The sequence below is a fragment of the Eurosta solidaginis genome, chromosome 2 (genome assembly GCF_040869045.1).
Source record: "Eurosta solidaginis isolate ZX-2024a chromosome 2, ASM4086904v1, whole genome shotgun sequence".
Taxonomy (NCBI): domain Eukaryota; kingdom Metazoa; phylum Arthropoda; class Insecta; order Diptera; family Tephritidae; genus Eurosta; species Eurosta solidaginis.
In genome coordinates, this window is record NC_090320.1 from 66,667,355 (window position 1) to 66,689,277 (window position 21,923).

Below are 21,923 nucleotides of genomic sequence, written 5' to 3' on the forward strand. Positions count from 1 at the left end.
ACACTTATATCACTTTATACACATTAAATCCTCGTCAGGATTTCTATCTGTGGCTTACATAATCCTCGTGAGGATCCCTATAAGTGGTTCATATCACTGGCCACACATTACATTCACGTCAAGATTTACATCTGATTCATTTTTTCGCTTATCGCTAAATTGACATAAGATTGCTTTCTGTGTTAACACATACAATCAGTTCAGAGTTTCAATCCGTGCGTTTTTAAAGATTTCACTTATACAGCACAATCACAGCAGGAGTGATAGCTGAACTACGTTCAAAAAACGAAACACACTTGTAATTTTTGCTGCGGTTAAATATACACCAACGCCACTAAGTATTTTGCCTCCAAGCTCGAACCCTTTAAAGAATCAAGATATTCAAATTAATAAAATCAAAGGAGACGTATATTAGATTGGCTGATTCCATAGTGGAGTTTGAACAAGACTTCAACTCTGCCCCGGCCGAATCCCGGAACAAGCACACCCTTGCACTACTGCAAGAGGAGCTAAGGGCACTATGGAAGAAGACCAAGTCCACATATGAAAGCCTTCTCGGCAATCCTGAGCTGTCCAAAGAGGACCTCAGCTCGTTAAGAAGAAAGAACAAAAGTTGCTTCGCATGCTACCTACAATGCATGTCCGCTGTGGCGGCTGAAGCCGAAGCTATCACCCCACAGCCGGCGAAAGATGAAGCAAAGGAAGAAGACTCCTCGCGCCGTGGACATAAAATGCGGCTGCCGCCTTGTGACACCGATGTATTTAAAGGCGACTACCTCTCCTGGCCAGCTTTTCGAGATATGTTCACGGCGATATACATCCACAATACCGATCTGAAAGATGTCGAGAAATTATACTATTTGAAACAAAAAACGCAAGGGGAGGCAAAAGAAATAGTGGGCAGGTGCTCGTTAACAAACGAGGGTTTTGCAACCGCCTGGAAAAACTTAAGCGACAGATATGAAAATAAACGTATCCTAGTAAACACACAACTTAAACTCTTATTTAATCTGACGGCAGTCGAGCAGGAGTGTGGAACATCAATTAAAAAATTGCAACGTGAGATCAACAATTGCATTTCTGCGCTACAATGTCATAATATTGACATCACAAATTGGGACGCAATCATAACTTACTTATGCTCCACAAAACTCCCTGAATCTACATTGGCTCTTTGGGAACAGACCGTAGAACGGAAGACAGATATCCCGAAATGGGAGGATATGGACAAATTCCTGTCCAATCGCTTCCAGACATTGGAGACGGTTTCCGATCTTAGGGGTAGTAAAACGACAAAAACACCCAAAAGTCAGAGTTCGAATTCAAGGGAAAATTCTACGAAACTTGGGGTTTACCAAGCAAGCGTACCAAAGTCGGCATGTAAGATGTGCAACAGTACGGAGCACAAATTACGAAATTGCCAAAAATTCCGTAGGTTGTCCACGTCAGGAAAAATAGAGTTTATCAAAAACAATAGTTATTGTCTGAATTGTCTGTCGGGTGGACACACCGTGACACGATGCACTAGGCAATTCAATTGCAGCACGTGCCACGCAAGGCACAACACCTTGCTCCATCTTCCGACAGCACAACCAAAGACAACTCCTCAAAGGTGGACTCAAAACGCAACCGACAATTCACCTTCAACCTCACAGCAGGCTAGGGCAAGGATGGAGTCTGAAAAAAGACAAGATAATACTAATAACGTCTCTTCGTGTCATGCTAACACCACTAAAGGGGTGTTATTAGGAACAGCGCGGGTTAATATAATCCACAACGGAGTGAAATTTTCCGCCAGAGTGCTTATAGACTCTGGGTCCGAATGCTCTTTCATAACTGAAAGACTAAAGAAGCGAATAAACCTTCCGTCCAAACGTTTGCATGTGCAGGTGTCAGGAATAAGTAATACACCATCTGCACAAGTAAAGGAATCATGCTCGATTAACTTAGGTTCGCTTACAGACCCCTTAGTAAGCATCAATACAGTGGCCCTAGTCCTGCCTCGATTAACAGGGGACCTTCCGACTTGCCAAGTGAGCGCAACGACTCAGCAAGCGTTCCCTGATTTGACTCTGGCAGATAAGAGGTTCTTCATTAATGAACCAGTCGACCTCATACTTGGAGGCGATATTTATCCCCAGATCATACTAAACGGTATACGGAAGAACGTTCTAAATACGCTTCTCGCCCAAGAAACCGTATTCGGTTGGATTTTAACCGGTCGTGCAGATGCACCTCACCCAACCAATACACGAGTATCCTTTTTTAACGAGATTAGCCTAGACAAGCAACTAACAGCTTTCTGGGAAATGGAAAACATACCAACAAAAAAAATCCTGACTGAAGACAATGCCTATTGCGAGACACTATATAAGAACACGACGGAAAGGAATTCCGATGGAAGATACACCGTCGCCCTCCCATTCAAACAAGACTTCCCAAAAACGCTCTGTTTGGGCCCATCTCTTAAGAGCGTCTGCTCTCAGTTCTATCGGAACGAGACACGCCTAGCAAAGACACCGGCCCTACAAACGGAATACAATAGGGTACTGACAGAATACGTCACGTTAGGGCATATGTCTAAGGTGCACACCGTAGTGCCACCACAATCATCTGATTGTTACTTCTTGCCGCATCATGCGGTTATCAAAGAGGAGAGTACAACGACTAAAGTAAGGGTCGTATTCAACGCGTCGTGCCCGACATCCAATGGCATAAGCCTGAACGATGTTCTACACACCGGCCCAGTACTTCAATCCGACTTAACAATACTGCTCCTCCGATGGAGATTCTACAAGTACGTCTTCAATAGCGACATTGAGAAGATGTACAGGCAAATTTGGGTAAAGGAAAATCAAACCCAATACCAAAGAATCGTTTTTCGACTCAAAGCAGAGGACCCTGTCAGCGTGTTTGAGCTCAACACGGTAACCTTTGGGGTAAACTGTGCCCCCTATCTAGCGATCAGAACCCTACATCAACTTGCTGATGACGTCGAGGCGTCTCTGCCAACCGCAGCGCATATCTTGCGAAACAGTATGTACGTCGATGACGTCCTTGCAGGGGGGCATAGCATCGAGGCAGCAATCGCGGCCCGCGATGAAATCACAGCTGCATTAAAGTCAGCAGGATTCCCTCTGCGAAAGTGGACATCTAACTGCAGTAGGATACTACAGGGCATACCCAAACCTCACAGGCTTACGGAAGACTTTCTGGAATTCGAGGACGCGAGCATGGTAAAAACCCTAGGAATCCGTTGGAACGCGCATTCCGACCATTTTTATTTCACAGCGAAACCAATCGAAAACCAGGATATCTTAACAAAGAGGGCGATTCTATCTGCCATCGCTAAACTCTTCGACCCGTTAGGCTGGCTTGCTCCAGTTATCATCGTAGCTAAGATACTAATGCAGAACATTTGGCTGGAGGGGACGGATTGGGATGAACCGGTATCCACAATCACTCTAGATCGGTGGCAAACCTTCATGCAGGAGTACCCCGCCATTAACCGGATTCGTATACCTCGGTGGGTGCACTTCACCCCAACCAACGATATAGAAATTCACGGCTTCTGTGACGCGTCCGAAAAAGCCTACGCGGCTACGGTTTACGTGCGAGCTAAGATCAACGATAGGGCATACGTTAGTCTACTCATGGCGAAAACGAGGGTGGCACCAGTAAAAACAATTTCACTACCAAGATTGGAGTTATGCGGTGCCGTCTTGCTGGCTGAAACTTTGGAAAATGTGATGGAGAACCTGAACTTAGGCACATTTAACATGCACCTGTGGACAGATTCGACCATCGTCCTCGCATGGATTCGAAAACCCCCGTGTTCCTGGTCAACATTTGTAGCTCACAGGGTAACGAAAATCGTCGAGAAGGTAGGAACTAAAGCATGGCAACATGTCGAGTCCGCATCAAATCCAGCGGACTTAGCCAGCAGAGGACTTCCAGCCACGGACCTAGTCGACAACTCTTTGTGGTGGCAGGGACCTTCTTGGCTGCAAGAAGGCAAAGCAAAATGGCCATCTCAAGGCGAACAGGAGTACCACACAAACATCGAAGAAAAACGAGTACAAGTGCATGTAGCAACGAACATCAACAATAGCGAGGATATTCTTGATCGGTTTTCCGATCTATCAAGAGCGTTGCGGGTAATCTCCTACATTATACGATTCTCGAATGGAACACGTCCAAAAACTAAAATGTCCTTTAAGGCAGAGTCTCACCAGATCTCGCCCGACGAAATCAAGGCTACGACTAGCCGCCTCATAAGGATATCCCAAACCAACCACTATGCCGAAGAAATAAGCTCTCTGAGAACTCGGAAACCCATCGCGACCAAAAGCGAGATTCTCTCTCTAAACCCCTTTATTGACGAAGATAATGTCCTTCGGGTGGGGGGTCGCCTCAACGCATCCAAGGACGTTCCCGTCGACGAGCGTCACCCGATAATCCTCCCTTACGCCTGCCGACTCACCCGTCTCCTGGTCCAGTTTGTCCACACCATTTCCATACATGGCGGAAACCAACTAATGCTGCGGCTCCTACGCACGCAGTATTGGATACCTCGGGTCAAAAACATGATCCGATCCATCATATACAACTGCAAGGCCTGTACGCTATTCCGCAAACGTTCCCCGACGCAACTCATGGGAACCCTCCCTGCGGAACGCACTACCTTTAGCAGGGCATTTACCAACACCGGGGTGGATTTCGCAGGACCGTTTGACATAAAGTCTTACAGCGGACGAGGATGCCGCATGTCTAAGGGTTACGTCTGCCTGTTCGTCTGCTTTGCGACTAAGGCGATCCACTTAGAGGCGACTAGCGACCTCAGCACCGCCGCGTTTCTAGCAGCATTTAGTCGGTTTGTCTCCAGACGAGGATGCCCGAAAAACCTCTATTCCGACAACGGAACGAACTTTGTCGGTGCGTCGAGGGCTCTCCGCTCGGAGGTCAAGGCATTCCTCGCTGATGCGCGCGACCAAACCCTCTCGAAATACGCCCACCAAGCCCTGACATGGCATTTCCTACCAGCAGCTGCTCCTCATATGGGCGGGCTGTGGGAAGCGGGGGTCAAGAGTTTCAAAACTCATTTCAAAAAGATCGCATCGGATCATAAATTTACTCTCGAGGAGTTTAGCACCCTCCTGTGTAGGATTGAATCCTGTCTCAACTCCCGACCCCTAAGCCCATCATCAAATGACCCGTCCAACCTGGAGCCACTCACCCCCGGGCACTTCCTAGTCGGGGGACACTTACTAGCGCCACCCGAGATCGACGTCAGCGAGAATCGCGCATCACTCGTCAATCGATGGGAAAAACTTAAGGCGCTGCATCAAACCTTCTGCAAACGGTGGAAAACGGAGTATCTCACCGAATTACAGAAGCGCGTAAAGTGGAAGCATCCACAATCAAACCTTAAACAGGGAGACCTAGTCGTCATTAAGGAGGATAATCTGCCCCCCAATGAATGGAGACTAGGTCGGATAGCCAACCTTCATTATGGCCCCGATAACCGAGTTCGAGTCGTCGAACTGGATACAGCAAGGGGACAAACCACCAGACCAATCACGAAATTGGTCGTACTACCACCCTCCAGAGAGAGTGTGGAAGATCTGTAACTTCCACTTTTCCAACAACCCGCTTAACCCAGCTCTCGTTTACCCCGAACGAGGCCAACAACCCGCTTAACTCAGCTCTCGTTCACCACGAACGAGGCCAATAGAAGACTAAAGCAGGTAAACTATCTGCCATAACGAAATGTAGTCATTGAGTACGTTAACTCATTTAATCCGTATGTTCGGAACATACGTCTCCATTTAAGAATTTGTGGAATCGTTTTATATTTGGAATATTATGCGCTTGCATACTTATTTGGAATATTCGGACCTCGCGAGGTAGCATCAGGCGAACGTGTGCCGAATATTCTAAATTAAAGTTTCTCCGCAACACCTCATTGAATACTTAAACGGGAAAGAGCGTTCCGAAGTATCAGAGTAAAAAGGTAAATACCCCCGTGTAGCAGAACCGCACGAAATCTTAACTGTGCTGTCAAGATAAAGGCCGGAATATAACGACTTAAGCCAAAAGCCCCAAAAGCCTTATTCCTTTATTTTCTGCTGCTGACTAGAGTATCACCCCATATCGGCTGCTAGTTCGAAATCATCCTATATCGAAACTTAACTTTTGTAAAAATGCTTCAGAAAAGTTAAAGGTGAAAAAATAGTATTTCATGTTTTCCATGAGCACTCATTCGGGCCTGTTCTGAATTCCGACTCGGAATGAAAAGTAAAACGACATTGATTGCGACTCGGTTTCTATTTGGTGTCCTCAATTCCGATTGTAAAAAAATCGATTCGAGGTCGATTTCGAATCGTTTTCATTCCGATTCGGTAACCAGTTTAATCAGCTGTTTTTGTTTATGTGTTTTGGTTTAAGTATCATAAAATTTTATTTTAATTAAAAAATGCCTGCAGATATGGTTTTTGATGCGCAGACGCAAGAATACGTGCTATTGTGCGTGCGAATCGTAAAAATGCGCTGGATCGGAATTCAGAACAGGTCGACTTCATTTCGATCAGCATCGATTTGTTTGCCTAATGGATTTCTTGATGGAAGTTTTTAAAGAAAGATTTATTATGCCAATTTAACTCAAATTTAAACAAAAAAATACACACAACTCTTCCAAATAAAATGAAGAAATTAAAATTATTTGAGAGATAAATATCGCAACATTTGTGTATAATCTGCCAATTAACTTTCATTCCGACTGCTCAGAGGCAATGCTTTTCAAACCGATAGTTTTTGGTCGGAATCGAAATTGAGAACACCAATCCATTTCGATTCCGAGGAAATTGATCGGAATCGGAGTCCAGAACGGGCCTGATTATAATATATCTATTTGTTAATAATATTGTTTTTTTCTTGATACAGAGATACATTACCCATGTAGGAATATGTCAACAAAGTGCTCTCAAACCATGCGATTACTAAACTCACGTTCCATTGTTGATTTTTTAAAATAATGGATAATCGAATGCTATTCTTGAACTAAAGTCCGCGAACAATTGTAAAGCAATGACGATCTTTAAGATTGTGGTTCTTTTGCTAGTATTATCAACTAATGAAAACAAGTCTATCATCACTAATATAGAACTGATTTTTCGTAAGCGAGCAAATGACTAGGAATAGTGGAATTCCCATTTTTTTTTTTTAAACAAAATTAGACGTCATTATCTTTGAAGCCATCTGTTTCGACGTCGCTAACATCGTTAAAAGCTAGTGAATTCCCACCCAGTTGCCCCATACGTCAAGTTATTCGAATATAACTCACCTAATTATACTATTTACTCTCGAATGCCAGCGAACTTAGAACGGCACGCATACGATAAGCTAACGAGCCATCCGGGTGGAAGTGACCTTGATTGCAGGTTGCGCTTGTTGGTGTCGCGAGGAAATGGTAGAAAGGCTGACCATTACATTAAAACCATTTCTAACAGATCCCAGTGCGTTTTGTAACATTCCCTTGTGTCTGTAAAGAGTCAAGTTTAAAATAAGATATACACGATAGGTAAATTAGATCAAGACTAAGACTAAAGACTCACTGGTTGTAACCCATTCTGCACCACCTGGTAAATCCGGACGTTTGTCGGCCAGGATTGTCAACGAGGAGCTTTGAATTCATGTTTGGCACCTTTTTCTGCCAGTTCATATTATACTTTGACGAGTTGATGTATGCAGTAAGTGCAGATGAAACCAATAGCTCGAGCCGGATATGAACTAGAAACCTTCTGCTTGTGAGAGGTTGTAAAAGTTGCCAAATCCCTGATATTTTGATCAAAGCAGCAAGTATATTCAATATGTGGTATGAAATTTAGTAAAAGGTTCACTATGGAAAATGGCATACATACGCACGTTCTAAGCTCAACGGTTACTTTGAACAAATATTTAAAAATAGACTATATTGAAAATTTTGCGATCATTGTATTGGCAATATCATCAATCTTCAATATTGATCGCACTGTTTCAGTAGATAATGATATTGCCGAAAGGCTGACCAGTCAAGGTTGTAAAACATTTTCTGCTAGATCAGTAATAGCACCCTTGCGCACATTAATACCGGCCGTTTTTCACCTTGTGCATGACGATTTCTTAGCTCAGTAACTGTAGCAATCGGATTAAGACCAGCATTCTCAGCCAATGTTGATGGTATAACCTCTAAGGCATCAGAAAAAGCACGGAAACAATAAGCATCAACACCTTTCACTGTCTGTGCATAGGCAGCCAACTGTAGGGCCATTTCAATTTCAGGTGCACCACCACCAACAATCTGAGCACGTTTCTTTACCAAGCAGTGCACCACACCGATTGTATCATGTAGTGAAAGTGCTGCCTCTTCGAGTACCAATTTACTTGAACCACGACAAACAATGGATACAGTACGTCCAGGATTTTGTATGCCAGTAATTTTGACAAACTTTGTGCTGCCACTTGGTACCTCCTCAACCAAGTCAGCATTTACAAGATTTTCAGCAATAAAGTGATCTAATGATGCTATCGGACGCCAATTCAAAGTTTTGCAAACAAATTCGATATCTTCACGTTCAACATCTTTTACAACAAGACACTTGATCTTGTCAAGGAATTGTTGGGCCAAGTCAGAAACAGCATCTCTTAAAATAGATTTTTGCACCCAAAGAACAATGCAGCCTGCTTTCTTAATTTGTTTGACAATATTCAAAATGTAAGCGCGTTCTTCTTTCAGCACACGATCCGTTGCTGCAATAATCTGATACAATAACATTGTGATCCATATCAGTCTTTGGCGCTGAAGTGCAAAACTGTATCAAACCAATTTTAGCTTTTCAATAGGCTTGGGTGCATTAGTGCCAGCCGAACGTGAGGTAAACACCAAACCTCCAATCAGTTCGGGATCTTCAACAGTTTCATCAATACTTCGAATAACCTTAATATTTTTCAAATCAACAGCTCCCTCCTTGCCGGGCTCAGTCACTTTAAGCACCGCGTCAACAGCAGCCGCCACAGCGGAGCAAGAGGTGCCAAAGGACTGCTCTGCTGGTAAACGACTTTCGAATTTAATGCAGTTGAAGCACTCTTTATAAGAGTATCACGATCAGTTAATTCAATTGGTGTTGACATATCAGTGAGTATTTCAATAGCTTTATCGCCGCAACGTTGGAATGAGTCGGAAATAGCAGTAGGGTGAATACCTTTGTGCAACAACTTTTCACAAGCTTCCAATAGAGCTCCAGCAATTACAACAACTGAAGTTGTACCATCACCAGCTTCAACATCTTGTGCACGTGATAGCTCTACTAGCATTTTAGCAGCTGGATGTAAGACGTTCGTCTGCTTTAGACCGCCGTCATTTGTTATAGATACTTCACCATTGCCGGTTTGAATCATTTTGTCCATGCCGCGTGGACCTAATACGATATGCATCGGAGACAGCTTTTGCAGCTTGAATATTTGATAGACGAACATCTGCCGGTTTCGATTTATCTTTGAAGGCTTGTCCTTTTGGCTTAACCGGAACGAAACCTGCTTTCGGGGCCATTGTTGTATTGTGTTTAGGAATTTATGTACTTTACAATTGATTGAATTAATTTAGGCAACGATTTAAGCAGACTAAAATCACAATATCGTCTACCAAACAAAAACCAACGGTGAACGTTGGATGTAAGCTTTCGGGGTGATGTAGAATGTCACGCCACAGCTGCTCGAATTCGAGAACCCGTGCGACGTTTTGCAAAAGCCTTACAAAATCTCTTCCTAAAGGGATTATATCCAAAAAGCGCTCACGTATTAATGATATAATAAAGGAACAACCTCCATGGGGAATGTTGCGTTCGAAGTCACAGTCTCTTGTTCGCTGAAGGTACATTTAACTCTTTACGTCATAATTTGAGCATATGTGCCTTTTCCTTACTTAATGTCGTAATTATTTAATGGATTTTAATTAAAATCTACGTTGATAAATAAATAAGATGAAATAACTGTGAAACCGAAATTTGCTGAAATGAAAAAAAGGGAATAAGAAATTAGAAAATTTATTGAATTATAAAAAGGGAACGATACTGGCATACTGATACTTACCCATCAAGTTTTTTCTTCATAGTGAAAATTCATTCAAAATGTATCTATACTCATTTCCATGAATGAGTGACATTTTGAATGAATGAATCAAGGTTGCCACTCGATGACATTTGCTTTTGTTTCTTCTTACGCCGTAAACACATTGCGCGCGACCCCATGAGATCACAAGTTGGATCCGCGGGATCCAACAAACTCGAGTGTTAGTAACCGAACAAAAAACCAACTAACGAAAACCCTGAAGAGACAGCCGGGTTTCACTGAAAACACACGCGCCAGGTTGTATGTCGATAGTTTTTTTTGACATTCGGCAGTATTTTTTCTTCTCTTTTCTTTTTTTGAGAAAAGTTTGTCGTTTGACAATTTGGCGCACCGACACATAATTAAAACCAACTTTCTTGTGAAAACAAAAGGTGAAACCACTCGAGACCAAAATAATTCTCGCGGTTTATTTGCATTGTTTTCATTGTTAAAAAGGGTAGTGCAAAATTAAAATGTAAAACATAAACAAAAACATGGCACACTCAATGGTGGTCTCGCTTTCATGACAGAAATTGGTTTTTTTTGTGTATTGAAGGTCCGACAGACTTTCGTCAGTCCCTCTTTAGCTTGAAATCCCAGCAGGAAGAAAGTAGTGTCATCTATGCTTTCGATACTACAACCAAGGGAGGAATTAAACTTTTTAGAACAGCTATAAAGTTAATGTCGCGTCAGGACTCAGACGCGAGCTGTCCCTAAATACTTTCATGACATGACCATTATGTCTCATTACGCTGCCAAATTGGCAGCACCACACAACTGCCTCATTCCAGTGAGTGGAAGAGTTATCAGCTGACAGCTCTACAAGTTACCACACTCGATAGTGTAGGCTATCCCTGCCAGGGTTTTGTTGAAATCAACAAACACACCACAATTTGTGATTCTCACAGAACATGGCCCAAATCAACACAAAGAGTGTTCCCAGACAGCGAATAAAGGCCTCTTTACATCTGTCGCACATTTTATCTGCACAAAGTTATTTGACTAGTCATTTTACAGTCATTCATAGGTTATATTCATAGTCACATTTGCATGGGCGTGGGTAAGTTTGTGACCAAATTTTTGGAGGGCAATTACAAGGAGCCGTGACAACACACGAGTTTACCGTGATATACCGTATATTGTCGCGTATTGCCTGCCTTAGGCAAACACCAAAAAATATATTGTGCCCTAAGTCTATACTTAATAATTCTTAATCTTACTATTGGTGGCTTTCAATATCAGCAAATTCATTCTGATGAAACTATTTTCAAAACGAAAGGTCATTTTAGGCGTAGGTCAATCAAAGTTTACTAAACCTAACAGTGGGTTCAACCACTACACGTCACTATATCGGCAGAATAACTTAACCAGATTATTCATCCCAAATTAACCCTTATCCCGAGTACGCCAACCAATAGGTCAGCCAGAATCGACCCCGGGTCTCCGGCAATTAGCCACTCAACCAGCCTATGCAGCGATATTACTAAACGCTACCATTTCTAGACATGCCTGGATTTGCATTCAAACGCTCCAAAACCGAGGCACGCCCAAATGCGTTCACCATCGCTTGTCGTCTGTGCACCAAACCGCACGGAGTGCGATTGTGCCCAATTTACCGTGGTATGTCGACTGAGGAGCGACTACGTGCAATACTCATTCACCGCTATTGTCCCAACTGCCTATCCCAGTTCCACCGCCTGGAAATCTGCCCCAGCCAAGACCGATGCCGACGTTGCAGTGAACCACATCACACGACGCTACATATGGACGAGGATCAGCCGTCGCCACCTCAAAGCAAGCACAACGACGACGATGCGAGCTCGGACGGGGTCCTCTCCATCCATGTCATGGAGCAAACTAAATCATGGGCCCAGCAAGTCGAGGAAGAAGAGGAAGAAGAGAGGCTGTCCAATGCAGCAGAGGTAGCCCAATCGGGCAGTTTAGAAAAGCCGCGATTCCGGCCCCCATTACGTCATGAGAGACCCGAGAACCGCTCGCCTATGCACGGCGCTTTCGCGCGCTTACACATCGGGGATGGCGCGGAGACACGTCCTTTCCGCCCATCGCACCGCCCTGCTGGTAACCAGCGTGACGACGCGGAACCGCGTCCGTCCCGCTCGTCACGACAGTTCACTGGGAGGGCGGCCCCTAATAAGATGCGCAACAACCATCGAGCTCTCGTGAGGCAACAACAAACCCCCACTGGCTTCAGGAGTGGTAGACTCCGGGACAATTTAGCGGCACCGACGATAACTCGAGCATTGATCGCCATCGCGCCGACAGCCATAGTCCGAATTGAGGCAGGAGGCCGCTTACACCTGGTCCGCGCCCTGTTAGATGCCTGCGCTCCCACCAGCATTATCGATGCCAATCTGTGCAAGGATCTACACCTGGAGCGTAACAATACGGCACGTCTTTCGAGGTGCACCGTCGTTCTTCGAGGGAAGTATGGGGTAGCGGGAAAGATCACGACCCAAGCCACCGTAATATCGAACTATGCCAGGTTAAACCCCACGGCCAATCTGGACCCGTCGGTAGCGGCTCCATTCCAGTTCATGAAGCTGGCCGATCCGACATTTTACCGATCGTCCCCAGTGTTGCTCACTTTGGGCGCCGACGTCTACGCCAGTATTATGGTCGGAGGCACACCCACGTCAACTATCGGCGGGCTCCTCACCCAAGGCACAATTTTCGGCCTCGTCGTGTCTGGAGCCCACCCACTATAAAAACCTTTAATTATACCACAAGGTGCATTTTTAAACCAAGCAACCCCACGTACTTGACTACTAACGCTTTTCTTTTTCATCCACAGTTCAGCGAGGCTGCATTACTGCGAGCACGGATGTCCGCCGGAGATCGTACTTACGATCCTACTATACATACGTATCATATTTTTTAAATTTATTTAGTTTATCCCGCCTTGGGAAGGTTGCTGGCGTACTCACTGAGTTTCAAGTTGCTCGCCGCAAGGGGGCCGGCATGTTTAGGCCACCAGCCTAAATATTTCGGACCACCCTAACACGCACATTAGTTATTTATTTATTATTATTACCGGTAACGGCTAACACCAGCCGAAAGCTAACCTTGAAGGGGAAAAACTCAACGAAAGTTAGCTATCGGCAGGTGCCGCGGACTTGTTCGCGGTTTTGATCTTTCTTTCTATTTTGGAACGTCAACGAGCCAGCAGCCAGCCCCAGGTGAGTTTCCTAACTTTTTTTCGAGTGTAAATCGTAAAATCTAAACTGTGTTCTAGATTGTGAACTGCAAAGTGAACCTATTTCCTATAATTAAACTTTTGCCACTGTCACTTAAATTTTAATTCTTAACTTGCTATTTGCAATTAATCACGGGCATACATTTGAACGTGTTAAGTGCATTTGGTAATTCGATTAATTTCTTCCTAACTGCACTACGGCACATTCACTCGGAATTGCTATTTATATTGTGAAATTAATTAAACTTCCTGACGGCCAGGAAGTTTGTGAGTGCTTCACTTGTATAAACCATTATTGTAGAATATTTATTGTTTATAAATAAAGTGTAACGAATCGGTAATAATCCTTCTCTTTTCTATTTCTTTTATTTGCGTGCGATCGCTCCCCACGACACGGGTGCCACATTCCCCCCGCAATCAGTTTCAGATAATCTTTTCTAGTTATTTGGTAACATCTAATACATTTCTGAAAAATTTAATGATGATTATAAATCTTAATTATTCAATATAGAAAGTTCGGATATCAAAGAGTGGTTTTCTTGCTTTTTTCCCTGCAAATTTTTTATAATAATATCAAAATTTAACTGTCTTGCCAAAACGGATTCAACTCAAAGCATGGCAAGTCCTGAAACTCGCTCTTGAGATGATCACGATCTATGAAAGTTTTTCATTCTTGAAAGGACGCTGAAGGAACGTTCTGCATTAGCTACAGTGACAGGTATAGGTCAAAAGATAAGTAAAGCAACACAAATGTTGGGGAAAATCGTATACAGATTTTGAACATATGTAGATGGCATTTAGCAATTCCAATGACAGATCTTTATCAAAATTTGTTTCGTAAATGTGTTTCAAGTGAATTATTTCGTATTTTAAGCTTGGTCGGGCCTATATTTTTCGACAAATTTTGCTGCGCTCGCCCGAACCGCAGTTTCATCCACGTCTTCTAATTGCCACAAAAAGGAAAACGTCTCGCTCAAATTTCTCATAGCTGCAAATCGTTCAGTAATGCCAGTGATTGAATCAACGATCACCAGTAATCATCTCATTTAAATTATCTTCAGAACGTCTTTTGGGTTTTACTTTTCGAATGTCCGGAAACTTTGGCGAGATGTTCAATTGAATAGCAACTGTTTTGCATTCGTTTAAAATTGTTTCCCATTGGTTCCTGATCAACTTCAAAGAAGCTAATAAGGCATCTAGATGTCGGACCTCAACATCTATGGTGGCGTCTCTAGCTTGGAGGACCACGTTGCTCCCATTAATGGTAGTCAGTATTTTTAACCAAATTGAGGACAGCATCTCCGTATACTTGTGCAGTCAAATTTGGCTTTTTTATTTTTTATTTATTTTATTTATTTGTTTGAAAGACAATTAAGAGAGCTCGGTAAATTTTTATTGAGGATGTCCCATCGTTGTGGAGTGCTGCCGAAAATAGTAAAACATTTTTGTGCAACTCCGAGAAAGTAGTTGCAGCCATACAACATTCTGCAGCATCAAAACCATATAAATTGAGACTATGGGTTGCACAAGGCAAGTAATCAGCATTTGAGTTTTTGTCGAGAATATGACGTAGTGCTCCGTTGCAAGCACCTTTCGTATTGGCGCCGTTATCGTACCCTTGTCCACGACAATTTTCAATCAAGTAAGGAAAATTAGATCAGCGATTTTGTGACCAGTTTTTTGGTTACAATTCACGAAAGCCAAAAACCGTTCTTCAATTGTAAAATTTGTTGCTTTCGAATTGAAATGGAGAAAAATGAACGTAGTCAACGTGACTAACATCAGGCATAGCATCAACGATAATAGCAAAATACTTGGCTCTCTTGCCTTGATCTAATATAGTTTCCCTCCCGTGCTTTGCACAAATTTTTATAAATTCGTTCTGAATATCTGAGGAAAGGTAGTGAACTTGTAAACGTTTGTGCTGCTGTTGTGAAATCCTAACTTTCTCCAAATGTTCTCTAAATATCGGATCATATTTGCTTATGAGATCTTAGATGCCCAACAAATTTCCATCGTTTCGTTCACCAAGATATATACTTTCGCATCTGAAAGCTAGGCCCCTTTCACCCAAAAATAAAATAGTGTCCAAAATTCTATATAAAATTCCTTTCCACTTTTGAGTTTCAGTGATTAGCTGTTCATTGGTAAGTGTATCAATTGTAGCCTCCTTTTGAATTAGATTTAGTAAAGATCGCCATTGAATATAACATTTGTTGTGATCTTGAGTATTGTCGTGTGATGGCAGTTTATCGTATAGCTTCTTCCATACCTGGAATTTCGAGTATCCGCAGAACAAATTTTAAGTCGATTTAAAGTATTGGTGCTTAATAGACGACATGGTGGGCGATAAAAAGCATTGCTACTGGCACTCCAAAATAACCAGTCACACTCCACTTTCCCTACATTTGGCAAGATTCTGTTTAAGAACGGGGTAGATAATGCCTCGTCACGACAATCACGTGTAAAGATAACAGGACAGTTTGGATGACCTAGACGAATTATTTCGCTGACTTCTTCAGATCGCAAAAAGTCATTATTCTCGGTACCGATGTCGAAGTCGTTTAAATAATCTGAACTGTGATACAGAGTTGGTGCTATTGTTGGAAGACTATTTGAAGATGAACCTTCATCAGTGTCACCACGAAAATTTTACGATTTCGGATTCATGTAAACATACATTTTTGTTTGATATTTTTATTGTCTCCTCAGTCCTAGGCAAAAAAGTCATTATCAATATTCTTTGCTTTTGAAATTCGGCATAAAATGTGCACATGGAACAACTAAAGACTATCCTGAATAAAAAAAAAAAATGTCTTAGTTCCTCTAAATCGCGGCCCCCGAGAAATGCATTTTTATACTCAGTTGAGCAGAGCTCACAGAGTATATTAAGTTTGATTGGATAACGGTTGGTTGTACATATATAAAGGAATCGAGATAGATATAGACTTCCATATATCAAAATAATCAGGATCGAAAAAAATTTGATTGAGCCATGTCCGTCCGTCCGTCCGTTAACACGATAACTTGAGTAAATTTTGAGGTATCTTCATGAAATTTGGTATGTAGGTTCCTGAGCACTCATCTCAGATCGGTATTTAAAATGAACGATATCGGACTATAACCACGCCCACTTTTTCGATATCGAAAATTTCGAAAAACCGAAAAAATGCGATAATTCATTACAACAGACAGATAAAGCGACGAAACTTGGTATATGAGTTGAGCTTATGACGCAAAATAGAAAATTAGTAAAATTTTGGACAATAGGCGTGGCAACGCCCACTTTTAAAAGAAGGTAATTTAAAACTTTTGCAAGCTGTAATTTGGCAGTCGTTGAATATATCATGATGAAATTTGGCAGGAACGTTACTCTTATTACTATATGTACGCTTAATAAAAATTAGCAAAATCGGAGAAGGACCACGCTCACTTTTAAAAATTTTTTTTTTTTAAAGTAAAATTTTAACAAAAAATTTAATATCTTTACAGTATATAAGTAAATTATGTCAAGATTCAACTCCAGTAATGATATGGTGCAACAAAATACAAAAATAAAAGAAAATTTAAAAATGGGCGTGGCTCCGCCCTTTTTCATTTAATTTGTCTAGGATACTTTTAACGCCATAAGTCGAACAAAAATTACCCAATCCTTTTGAAATTTGGTAGTGGCATAGATTTTATGGCGCTAACTGTTTTCTGTGAAAATGGGCGATGCCACGCCCAGTTTTTATACACAGTTATCCGTCTGTCCTTCCGCATGGCCGTTAACACGATAACTTGAGCAAAGATCGATATATCTTTACTAAACTCAGTTCACGTACTTATCAGAACTCACTTTATCTTGGTATGAAAAATAAACGAAATCCGACTATGACCACGCCCACTTTTTCGATATCGAAAATTACGAAAAATGAAAAAATGCCATAATTCTATACCAAATACGAAAAAAGGAATGAAACATGGTAAGGTAATTGGATTGTTTTATTGACGCGAAATATAACTCTAGAAAAAACTTTATAAAATGGTTGTGACACCTACCATATTAAGTAGAAGAAAATGAAAAAGTTCTGCAGGGCGAAATAAAAAACCCTTAAAATCTTGGCAGGTATTACATATAAAAATAAATTAGCGGTATCCAACAGATGATGTTCTGGGTCACCCTGGTCCACATTTTGGGCGATATCTGGAAAACGCCTTCACATATACAACTACTACCACTCCCTTTTAAAACTTTCATTAATACCTGTGGTGTTTCCAGCATCACAACGAAACATTTATTTTATAATTATAATTCATCTTCTTTGGCCACTGTAAGAACTAGTTTTACTTCACATTTAATATTCACTCCGTTACAATTTAATAAACGATGGTGAGAGCACTCTGTCTTTACTTATTGCTTTTGCTTTTCATCGTCGTCATTCGTTGAAAAACATGACGTTACTTAGTAAAAAGAAAACGCAAAGCAGTCAGTCCAGTTAGTTCAGTTCTCACCGGACCAGCATAAAAACATATTCTTTTATTTGCGACAAGCAAACACCAAAAGTGGTGACCCGTCTGACAAAATCCGTTACATCGACAGTTAGCGCACAACTGTAAGAAGAAAATTTTTTTAGACGATCACGAAAACAACAAAAACCTTAATCATCAAATATGGGTCCTGGTGATCCTGCGGAGAAAACAGATCCAACACAAGCCACTGATGAAGCCACAGGCAAAGCTCAACAAACCGGCATGCCTGCAGGTAAAATGTCTGCAGCACCTACAGACCTCAACGCCGTAGCAATCAAAATCGACATGCCTGCCATGGATCGCAGGAACATCGAAGGCTGGTTCCTAAGCCTCGACTATTGGTTTCCCGCTATGAACATAAAAAGCGACAGTCAAAAATTCAACACGGTGATGGCTGCACTAGGGCCACGCATGCTACAGGATTTTTCAGCTACGTTAGGAGAAGTCCCTGACCAGGGTAGGTATGACTACGTGAAAAAGCGACTAATAACTTTTTGCACCGACAGTCAGCAACGACGCCTAAATCAAGCGCTCAACGAAACCCAGTTGGGCGATCAAAGGCCAAGCCAATTGTTTGCTGAAATGATGCGGCTGGTCGGCGACACAATGAGCGAATCGGCAGTAAAAAACTTGTGGGCAAAACGTTTGCCCGTTTACGCTCAAGCTGCGGTAGCCGCCTGTTCAGGCACACCGAAAGAGTACCTGAAAATTGCAGACGCTATCAACGACACTATCAGCGTTCAGATAAACAGCAGCTCCGCAGAAAAAAATCGACACGCGCCTGAACCCACTACATTCGCAGAAAAATCAAACGCAAGTACCGAGTATAGTGAGTTACAACGTGCTATTAACGAACTTGGACAACGCTTTGACCGCATGAATTCTGGTCGTAGAAGTGTAAGGCCAAGATCTCGCCAGCAATCCCGCGACCGGCGTAGAAACAGTCCAGCCATTAACTTAGATGAATGTTGGTACCACCAAAAATTTGGAACCAGCAGCAAGAACTGCAGACCACCGTGCAAGCACTACGAGTCGGGCAGAGGGGATCGCAGCCAAAAATGAATCGAAGCGGTCGCTGGAGCAAAGTTGCCAGTGGATGCCAGCGTTAACCGCCTCACAATTAACGACCGAAAATCCACTATTTCCTTTTTAATTGACTCAGGCGCCGACATATCAGTTCTGCCGCGACAGTACGCACATACAACGACACCATCCGCCGTGAAGCTCTACGCTGCTAATGGTACAACAATTGATACATTCGGTCAACAACGTCTCTGTCTCGATCTCGGTCTTCGAAGATGCTTTGATCGGACATTTACCATTGCAAACGTAAGAACGCCAATCATAGGAGCTGATCTTGTAAGACATTATGGTTTACTTATCGACCTCAAAAATAATAAACTGATCGACAGTCTGACAAAGATATACGCACTGTGCACCGTACAAAAAGTAAGAAAAATCGTGATCAGAACCTACGACAAGGCATCCAAATGTGCTGATCTGTTGGCAGAATTCCAAGATATTACAAGCCTGTCGTCCGACCGCAAAAACAAGTTTGCAACGCAACACAAAATCGAAACATTCGGCCAGCCTGTTTTTGCTCGACCGCGACGCCTCGATCCAGCGAAGCTACGCATAGCGAAGGAAGAATTTGAGTTATTATTACGACAAGGTATCATTCGCCCGTCAAATAGTAATTATTCTAGCCCACTGCATATGGTACGGAAGGCCGATGGTGGATGGCGCCCATGCGGAGATTACCGTAAGTTAAACTCCCAAACTACGCCAGACAGATACCCCATACCATATTTGCAAGACTGCACTTCCATACTAGAAGGAAAACAAATTTTTAGCAAAGTAGACCTACAAAAGGCGTACCATCAACTGCCAATACACCCAGACGATATCCATAAGACGGCCATAACGACCCCGTTCGGCCTTTACGAATACCTGTACATGCCTTTTGGGTTACGTAATGCTGCCCAGTCGTTCCAGAGATTAATTCACGAAGCTCTACGTGGTCTGCATTTCACTTTCGCCTATATCGACGATATCCTTATCGCTTCAACTGACCACGGAGAGCACCAATGCCATCTACGGTTGGCTTTCGAGCGCCTAAGGAAGTACGGCTTAGCGATAAATCCTTCAAAGTGCGAGTTTTTCGTAGAAGAGATTAAGTTCCTCGGCCACTTAATAACAAAATGTGGTATGAAACCCCTACCGGAGCGAGTCGAGGCAATTTCGAAATTCGAAAGACCTACACTCGCGCATCAGCTAAAAAAGTTCTTGGCAACCGTGAACTTCTACCGCAAATTTCTGCCGCGCGCAACCGCTTACCAATCGATACTTACAGCAATGATTCCAGGTAATAAGCGCAACGATCGTACAACACTAACCTGGAGCGACGAACAATCTGCAGCATTCGAGAAGTGCAAACAGGAGCTGGCAAACGCCGCCATACTTGCGCACCCTCTTCAAAACGCCGACCTGTCTCTGGCCACTGATGCCTCCGACGTTGCAGTGGGTGCCGCATTGACCCAGCTTACAGAAAAAGGTCCACAACCTCTTGGTTATTACTCTAAAAAACTGACGACCACGGAGCAAAAGTACAGCACGTACGACAGGGAGCTTCTCGCCATATATAAAGCGGTTAAGCATTTTAAGTGTATGCTGAAGGGTCGTTCGTTTCACATTCTGACCGACCACAAACCACTTACGTACGCGTACCAACAAAGCAGTGATAAAGCTTCTCCACGACAACTACGACAACTTGACTATATCAGTCAATTTACAACAGACTTTCGGCACATCAGCGGTTCGAGCAACCACCTGCCTGACCTTCTCTCTAGAATTTTCGAAATTAATTCCGCAATCGATTACAGCGAAATAGCAAAAGCGCAAAAAACGGACTCAGAACTTCAAGAGCTACGTAAAGGTAACAAAACTTCGCTTATTTTTAAACTCTTTAAAATTCCAGGTGATACTAACGAATTATGGTGCGATGTATCATCTCGAACGGTACGTCCTTACATACCCAAGCGATTTCGACCATTAATTTTGAAGAAGGTTCATTACAGTTCACACCTAGGGATTAAAGCCACCGTAAAAATGGTGACTGAACGTTTCGTTTGCTTAAATGTACGAAAAGACGCTTCAAACTTCGCCCGATGTTGCATTCCATGCCAAAAGTCAAAAGTGAATCGGCATACAAAATCGAAGTTGCAACAATACTCACCGCCTACACGACGACTGGACCATGTCAACATCGACATTATAGGGCCGCTGCCAATCCACAACGGACAACGCTATTGTTTAACCTTAATTGACCGATTCACACGCTGGCCCGAGGCGGTTCCTATCCCTGACATGACAGCGGATAACGTCGCGCGAGCTTTGGTCAGTGGATAGCCCGCTATGGTTGTCCGCAGTTCATTACCACCGATCAAGGGCGTCAATTTGAGTCTCACCTATTGAAAGAGCTATTCAAAATTCTGGGAACAAAACACATCAGAACGACGCCGTACCACCCGCAGTCTAATGGCATAATAGAAAGGTGGCACAGAGTATTCAAAGCTTCTATATTGGCAACCGGAAAAGAGGTTTGGACAGATAATTTACCATTAATCATGCTTTCTCTACGAACAGCGTATAAGCCTGATTTGCAAACATCTTCAGCAGAATTGCTGTTCGGTACAACTTTGAAGATACCAGGAGAATTTGTTGAGGAAGCTCGTTCTGAGCAAACTCCCTATGAATTTCTCCAAAATCTGAAAAATTTAATGACTCAACTTCGTCCTACGCGAACAAAATTCCACTCAACTTCGACAAGCTACGTTCATCCCGATATGATGAAATGCTCACATGTCTTAGTTCGGAACGATTCCATCCGTCCTTCGCTAACGACGCCTTACGAAGGGCCACACAAAGTAATACAACGAAATACAAAATTTTTTACTATTTTGATCAACCAACGAAAAGTCAACATTAATATCGACCGGTTAAAACCTGCCTATATTTGGGAAAACGACGAACCAGCACAGTTGACACCGACATC

General features: G+C 42.7%; 1 pseudogene; it reads right to left on the reverse strand.

The window, feature by feature from the left end:
• Nucleotides 1–7,236: 7,236 nt before the first annotated feature.
• LOC137239861 (T-complex protein 1 subunit delta-like) lies at nucleotides 7,237–10,514 on the reverse strand (annotated as a pseudogene).
• Nucleotides 10,515–21,923: the final 11,409 nt, after the last annotated feature.